Here is an 8,977-nt window from a genome sequence, read left to right on the forward strand (position 1 = left end):
AGTCGATGGTAAGATGTGAAATTAGTAGAACTTACCATACAATTTGCGAAGTTGAAGCAATCGGGTACTGTCTGTCCAATTTGGTGGTTCGGAATGAGTGAAACGATGTTGATGATGGATAGACGTTGCGATTGCCCCCGATCGGGGAACAAATAGTGGTCTTTAAGGTCCAAGTACCTATGTTTTGGTAAGCAGAACTGAGAGTTAAAGGATGAAAGTCGGCATTCCTAATATCATCCTATCGGTGGTTCGCGAGTTGTTTGAGGACCGGAGCAGCTCGCGATGAAACGGTCCTAGGGTATTGGTTATCCATCCAAGGAAGAGTAAATGCGATCCTAGATGTGTGTCGTTGGCCGTTCTACCGGCATCGCCTATAGATGAGATATCGACGGGCATGCCTTACTCGAAAGTTGAATTCTAGGATCGATGGTCAAACAGACCTATGAGCGATAAACCAAACTGAACACGTATTGATGTCGGCTTTTCCTATCATTTGATGCCGCAGGTTGTTTAGGGACCGGAGCAACTTGCGGCCGAGACGGTCCCCGGGGGTTTCTTTCTCCAAGGAGTGGAAACTATTAAGCAAGAGTTGTAGCAAGATACGATCCTCTGATGTGTCGTTGGCCGTTCATGCGGTATCGCCTGTCGATGAGATATCGATGGGCATGCCTTACTCTACCGACCTTCTAATTGAGAGTATTAATCAGGGATCGATGGTCAAACAAGACCAATGAGCGATAAACCAAACTGAACACGTATTGATGTCGGCTTTTCCTATCATTTGATGCCGCAGGTTGTTTAGGGACCGGAGCAGCTTGCGGCCGAGACGGTCCCCGGGGGTTTCTTTCTCCAAGGAGAAGAAACGATTAAGCAAAAGTTTGTAGCAAGATACGATCCTCTGATGTGTCGTTGGCCGTTCAAGCGGTATCGCCTGTCGATGAGATATCGATGGGCATGCCTTACTCTCCCGACTGGATTACTGAGAGTTTAATCAGGGATCGATGGTCAAACAGACCAATGAGCGATAAACCAAACTGAACAACGTATTGATGTCGGCATTTCCTATCATTTGTCGCAGGTTGTTTAGGGACCGGAGCAGCTTGCGACCGAGACGGTCCCCGGGGGTTTCTTTCTCTAAGGAGTGGAAACGATTAAGCAAAAGTCGTAGCAATAATCGATCACCTGATGTGTCGTTTGGCCGTTCTTGCGGTATCGCCTGTCGATGAGATATCGATGGGCATGCCTTACTCTCCTGACTGTTTAATTGAGAGTTATAATCAGGGATCGATGGTCAAAAAGACCTATGAGCGATAAACCAAACTGAACACGTGTTGATGTCGGCATTTCCTATCATTTGTCGCAGGTTGTTTAGGGACCGGAGCAGCTTGCGACCGAGACGGTCCCTTCCCCGAAAGATGGTGAACCGAGTCGTCTGGCGTAAAAAACCGGACGACTCGAAAGGGCTTGACCCTTTCAAGTGAGCGATAATCACATTTCTACGCCTCAGTTCGACAGCTACAAGGCAATCACTCGCTATGTTCAGAGCTAATACATGCAACATGCCGGCATTGTTTCCACCGACGCATGGATTCAAGACTGGTGCACTTATTAGTTAAACCGTTCGCCTCCGGGTGTTTCGAGTTCAAGTCTGGATGAGGATTGTTCTTGCTGGTAATAGCTTGAGCCCCTGAATAAGGGGTCGAAGCGTACATCTTGAGACCATGTACAACATATTACCAAATCGGCACCATGGGTTCGGGTGCAAGTGATGTAACCGTGAAAGATGTTGAGCAGCCCAACATCGGTTTACACACGCATAATAGGAAGGCAAGCGCTGTCGACTGGTCAGTCGTGTAAGAAGTGTGCATTATCGATCACAAATATATTGGTGATCTGTAGGTTGCGCATACACCATGCCCGGTGTAAAGTGCCGTGGTCCCCCCCCGGGGGGCTGCATCAAACCGTTCGCCACGCGAACTACCCAATGGAACGAACTCTATGCATTTAATAAGAAGAAGAGATGATAATGAAACACGGTCGATTTAAGAGTTGAAAACGTTGAAATACCTATAAGCAAGTCTTAAGTTGGTGGTGACCGTTACGCCCCAACAAATTGGTGCCTTACCCCTACACCAAAGAGCCATTCAACATGGTTCAAGTGAGCGATAATCACGCTCTACGCTCAGTATGACAGCTGCAAGGCAATCACTCGCTAAGTTCAGAGCTAATACATGCAACACGCCGGCATTGTTTCCACCGACGCATGGATTCAAGACTGGTGCAACTTATTAGTTAAAACCGTTCGCCTCCGGGTGTTTCGAGTTCAAGTCTGGATGAGGATTGTTCTTGCTGGTAATAGCTTGAGCCCCTGAATAAGGGGCCGAAGCGTACATCTTGAGTAATGTACAACATATTACCAAATCGGCACCGTGGGTTCTGGTGCAAGTGATGTAACCGTGAAAGATGTTGAGCAGCCCAACATCGGTTTACACACGCATAATAGGAAGGCAGCGCTGTCGACTGGTCAGTCGTGTAAGAAGTGTGCATTATCGATCTCCAATATATGAGCTCAGTATGACAGCCCAATTGGTAATCCTCGGGACCTCCAGAAAGGAAGCTGGATGAGGATTACCAAATCGAAAGTTGATAAGTGTAGTGGTACCACTTAGTCAACTTGTATCCCGAAAGATGGTGAACCGAGTCGTCTGGCGTAAAAACCGGACGACTCGAAAGGGCTTGACCCTTTCAAGTGAGCGATAATCACATTCTACGCTCAGTTCGACAGCTACAAGGCAATCACTCGCTATGTTCAGAGCTAATACATGCAACATGCCGGCATTGTTTCCACCGACGCATGGATTCAAGACTGGTGCACTTATTAGTTAAACCGTTCGCCTCCGGGTGTTTCGAGTTCAAGTCTGGATGAGGATTGATCTTGCTGGTGCTGGTAATAGCTTGAGCCCCTGAATAAGGGGTCGAAGCGTACATCTTGAGACCATGTACAACATATTACCAAATCGGCACCATGGGTTCGGGTGCAAGTGATGTAACCGTGAAAGATGTTGAGCAGCCCAACATCGGTTTACACACGCATAATAGGAAGGCAGCGCTGTCGACTGGTCAGTCGTGTAAGAAGTGTGCATTATCGATCACAAATATATTGGTGATCTGTAGGTTGCGCATACACCATGCCGGTGTAAAGTGCCGTGGTCCCCCCCGGGGGGCTGCATCAAACCGTTCGCCACGCGAACTACCCAATGGAACGAACTCTATGCATTTAATAAGAAGAAGAGATGATAATGAAACACGGTCGATTTAAGAGTTGAAAACGTTGAAATACCTATAAGCAAGTCTTAAGTTGGTGGTGACCGTTACGCCCCAACAAATTGGTGCCTTACCCTACACCAAAGAGCCATTCAACATGGTTCAAGTGAGCGATAATCACGCTCTACGCTCAGTATGACAGCTGCAAGGCAATCACTCGCTAAGTTCAGAGCTAATACATGCAACACGCCGGCATTGTTTCCACCGACGCATGGATTCAAGACTGGTGCACTTATTAGTTAAACCGTTCGCCTGCGGGTGTTTCGAGTTCAAGTCTGGATGAGGATTGTTCTTGCTGGTAATAGCTTGAGCCCCTGAATAAGGGGCCGAAGCGTACATCTTGAGAGTAAATGTACAACATATTACCAAATCGGCACCGTGGGTTCTGGTGCAAGTGATGTAACCATGAAAGATGTTGAGCAGCCCAACATCGGTTTACACACGCATAAGGGGTTTATTGTTATCTGTAGGTTGCGCATACACCATACCCGGTGTAAAGTGCCGTGGTCCCCCAGGGGGCTGCATCAAAACGTTCGCCATGCGAACTACCCAATGGAACGAACTCGATGTATTGAAAGAGATGAACAATTAATAGCGAGAATAGGGGCCCGGAAGCAATTCCGCGGCCCTACGGTCGATTCAAGAGTTGAAACGTTGTACAATCGTGGATAGCACCTAGTGCTAATATGGTGAGAGATAATGTGTGAGGAAATTTAGTTTCCTAAAGTTTAGTTAGTGGTTTCCGTTGTGCCCTAACAAACTTAAAGTTGGTGGTGACCGTTACACCCCAACAAATTGGTGCCTTACCCAACACCAAAGAGCCATTCCATATGGTTCTAGAGAGAGAGAGTTGTGTGGAAATTTATTTCCCACTAAGCGAGTGTGTGTCTGTAGTGGAACGAATTCTGGTTGATCCTACCAGTAATATACGCTTGTCTCAAAGGTTAAGCCATGCATGTCTAAGTACAAACATAAATGAATGTGAAACCGCATAAGGCTCAGTATAACAGCTATAATTCACAAGATCATCCTACCACTAGTTACTTGGATAACTGTGGAAAATCCAGAGCTAATACATGCAACATGCCGGGACTGTTGCCCTCGCGGGTAGCTGAACTGGTGCACTTATTAGTTAAACCAATCGCCTCCGGGCGGCTTGAGTTGAAGTCTGGATAAGGACGCAGATCGTATGGTCGCTTGTCGACTGACGACAGATCTTTCAAATGTCTGCCCTATCAACTATTGATGGTAGTGTAGAGGACTACCATGGTTGCGACGGGTAACGGGGAATCAGGGTTCGATTCCGGAGAGGGAGCCTGAGAAATGGCTACCACATCCAAGGAAGGCAGCAGGCGCGTAAATTACCCAATCCCAGTACGGGGAGGTAGTGACGAGAAATAACAATATGGACCTCTCTAACGATGGTCCATAATTGGAATGAGTTGAGTATAAATCCTTCAACAAGGATCAAGTGGAGGGCAAGTCTGGTGCCAGCAGCCGCGGTAATTCCAGCTCCACTAGCGTATATTAAAGTTGTTGCGGTTAAAACGTTCGAAGTTGATTGCCCGTCCAGACACGTGACCGCCACGGGCGCCCGGTTACACGCCGGGGCCGTTCGTGCGCGCGCTCACGGCTGCGACTCACAATGGTGTACTTGGGCGTTACTCTGTGAACGAGTACCGTGCTACCGGTTAACTCCGGCACGGGCTCCTCATGGTGCTCAAGATACTCACATTTACCTTGAACAAATTAGAGTGCTCAAAGCAGGCTAAGACAAAGCGTCCGGCCCCCCCGTGGGGTTGGCGTTGGCCGAGAATAATCTTGCATGGAATAATGGAATATGACCTCGGTTTATACGATTTCGTTGGTTTGTCAGAAACCTAGAGGTAATGATTAACAGAAGTAGTTGGGGGCATTGGTATTACGGCGCGAGAGGTGAAATTCGTAGACCGTCGTAGGACCAACTGAAGCGAAAGCGTTTGCCATGGATGCTTTCTTTAATCAAGAACGAAAGTTAGAGGATCGAAGGCGATTAGATACCGCCCTAGTTCTAACCGTAAACGATGCCAATTAGCAATTGGGAGACGCTACCCCTATTCGGTGCTCTCAGTCGCTTCCGGGAAACCAAAATCGGGTTCCGGGGGAAGTATGGTTGCAAAGTTGAAACTTAAAGGAATTGACGGAAGGGCACCACAAGAAGTGGAGCTTGCGGCTTAATTTGACTCAACACGGGAAAATTTACCAGGTCCAAACTTATCGAGGTAAGACAGATTGATAGCTCTTTCTCAAATTTAAGGGTAGTGGTGCATGGCCGTTCTTAGTTCGTGGAATGATTTGTCTGGTTAATTCCGATAACGAACGTGACTCAAACATGCTAACTAGAACGCTGTCAGCAGTGCGCCTCCGGGCGCACCTGACGTTACAGCCGGGCGGCGCCTTCACGGGCGGTCGTCGGCTACGTTTGCCCTGCTTAGCGGGACAACTTGTGTTTAGCAAGCTGAGAATGAGCGATAACAGGTCCGTGATGCCCTTAGATGTTCTGGGCTGCACGCGTGCTACAATGTGGGTCGCAGCGTGTTCTCGCCAATAGGCGCCCCCATTCCGAGAGGAACGGGAAATCACTAAAATGCCCATCTAGTCGGGATTGGGGACTGCAACGGTCCCCATGAACCTGGAATTTCTAGTAAGCACTAGTCATTAGCTAGTGCTGATTACGTCCCTGCCCTTTGTACACACCGCCCGTCGCTACTACCGATGGATTATTTAGTGAGGTTTCTGGAGGCTTACCTTCCGCGGTTCCTTCGTGAGCTGCAGCTGGCATGGCTGAAGTTGACCGAACTTGATGATTTAGAGGAAGTAAAAGTCGTAACAAGGTTTCCGTAGGTGAACCTGCGGAAGGATCATTACTGATGATCGTCCGCGAGTGACCAACCATGGGCTGCCTTCGGTGTAGCTCGGTCGCTCGCTTGCTATGTGTCAGAATTTGTTGAAAGCCAACTCGTTCGTTGTACACTTTGATGGGTGACCATCACTGTGTCTCCGTGCCGAGCTAGATCTCCCCTAGCCGTAAGGCACTTGAACGCCCCTTCGACGACGAGTTGCATGTGTGTGGTATGTGTCAGAATCTGGTGAAGCTTTCTGCATGTGATGTGCCTTGTGTGGATCCGTGGCCATTGCATTGTGTCTGGTGCTTAGATACCCAGACACTTAGAACGCTTGCGCGGAAAGCAAACTCGATCGTTGTACACTTTGATGGGTGACCATCACTGTGTCTCCGTGCCGTGCTAGATCCCCCCTAGCCGTAAGGCACTTTGAACGCCCCTTCGACGACGAGTTACAAGAGTGTGGTATGTGTCAGAATCTGGTGAAGCTTTCTGCATGTGATGTGCCTTGTGTGGATCCGTGGCCATTGCATTGTGTCTGGTGTGTAGGTACCCAGACACTTAGAACGCTTGCGCGGAAAGCAAACTCGATCGTTGTACACTTTGATGGGCAACCATCACTGTGTCTCCGTGCCGTGCTAGATCTCCCCTAGCCGTAAGGCACTTTGAACGCCCCTTCGACGACGAGTTACAAGAGTGTGGTATGTGTCATAATCTGGTGAAGCTTTCTGCATGTGATGTGCCTTGTGTGGATCCGTGGCCATTGCATTGTGTCTGGTGTGTAGGTACCCAGACACTTAAGCAAACTCGATCGTTGTACACTGTGATGGGCGAGCATCACTGTGTCTCCGTGCCGTGTAAGAGCTCCCCTGGCCATCAGGCACTTGAAAGGTCCTTCGACGACGAGTTACAATAGTGGTGTGTTAGATACGTCAGGTGATGGTATCTACTGTTGTGCAATACGTATCCGGCCACGGCACGGAACGAACGGGAACTGTGGTGCAGACATACAAAGAGTTAAGCCTATTAGTCATTAACTCTAAGGACGGGGCCATGGGGCGGTACGCAAAGGATACGGATGAGCGAGTATGCAGGCCCAATACTCAATAGCTCGATCCGATCCAAGCACATGAGTTGACTGCGGCGCCAGGTTAACCAATGTGCTAGATTCTATTTGGCCAGTAGAATCTTGTGTCTTATGCGATTTGATACCAAGACACCAGAACGAAAGTTAGTTGAAGAGTTATTAAACTCTTATGAAGTATGGTTGTGCAATCACAACTTATGACTTTAACCTATAAAGTGGATATGGACTTGCAATTATAACATGGAATCTCTACACACCCCATGAGCTCGATCCAATCCACGCACACGAGTTGCCTGAGTAGCGACAGGTATACCGATGTGCAATACGTATCCGGCCACGGCACGGAACGAACGGGAACTGTGGTGCAGACATACAAAGAGTTAAGCCTACTAGTCATTAACTCTAAGGACGGGGCCATGGGGCGGTACGCAAAGGATACGGATGAGCGAGTATGCAGGCCCAATACTCAATAGCTCGATCCGATCCAAGCACATGAGTTGACTGCGGCGCCAGGTTAACCAATGTGCTAGATTCTATTTGGCCAGTAGAATCTTGTGTCTTACGCGATTTGATACCAAGACACCAGAACGAAAGTTAGTTGAAGAGTGATTAAACTCTTATGAAGAATGGTTGTGCAATCACAACTTATGACTTTAACCTATAAAGTGGATATGGACTATCAATTATAACATGGGGCACACACCATGTTCTCGATCCAATCCACGCACACGAGTTGCCTGAGTAGCGACAGGTATACCGATGTGCAATACGTATCCGGCCATAGGCACGGAACGAACAGGAACTGTGGTGCAGACATACAAGGGCCATGGGGCGGTACGCAAAGGATACGGATGAGCGAGTATGCAGGCCCAATACTCAATAGCTCGATCCGATCCAAGCACATGAGTTGACTGCGGCGCCAGGTTAACCGATGTGCTAAGAGAGTTGTTCCTGGGCCTTCAAAGTGACTTCAAAACTATCTTAGCGAATGGTGGCCATGGGCGTAGACATGAGCCACAAGTCACAAGGCCTGGGACTATTGGGTAATAAAGACAACTTAGTCAGAAAGTTAGTCTTTGGACGTACCACCGGGATTGTGTTACATTGGGAACCTTACTATAAAACCCTAGGCAGGGGATCACTCGGCTCATGGATCGATGAAGACCGCAGCTAAATGCGCGTCACAATGTGAACTGCAGGACACATGAACACCGATAAGTTGAACGCATATTGCGCGTCGGACGATTAAACCCGGCCGATGCACACATTCTTGAGTGCCTATCAATTCCTTGATATACAACAAACCAAACTTCAGGGTGGAGCGTGCCACAATAGAACACTATGGCGAGCAGCCCGTCTAGTGTCGTGGGGGAAACACGCTTCCACACTGTGCATAATGGCGTGCTCGGGACCTTTGTTGGGACCGCAGGGCGCTGAAAGTAAAGGGGTGAACCGCATAAATCGCACGCACGTAAACGCGCACACACACAAATAGAGTGAGACGTATCGTAGGATACCGCTAAGAGTACGTTGTGAAACATGGGGAAATTCAATCGAAAACCTCTTTGATGTCCAAGAATTCGTTGACCGTATCCGTCGTAATACTGGATCAACGTGCTTGGGGGAAAACGTCAAAGGGTTTTATAATAGTGGTGCATGATTAACCCATCGATGCCCGAGGGGA

At 48.4% G+C, this 8,977-nt stretch overlaps 1 non-coding gene across 1 annotated transcript; it reads left to right on the plus strand.

Moving 5' to 3' along the window:
* The first annotated feature begins 8,415 nt into the window (after window positions 1-8,415).
* Window positions 8,416-8,573, plus strand: LOC125772998 (5.8S ribosomal RNA). Its single transcript, XR_007419814.1, has one exon. It is a non-coding gene; the product is annotated as a 5.8S ribosomal RNA (ribosomal RNA).
* The last annotated feature ends 404 nt before the right edge of the window (window positions 8,574-8,977 follow it).

This window comes from Anopheles funestus (genome assembly GCF_943734845.2).
Source record: "Anopheles funestus chromosome X unlocalized genomic scaffold, idAnoFuneDA-416_04 X_unloc_169, whole genome shotgun sequence".
Lineage (NCBI taxonomy): Eukaryota > Metazoa > Arthropoda > Insecta > Diptera > Culicidae > Anopheles > Anopheles funestus.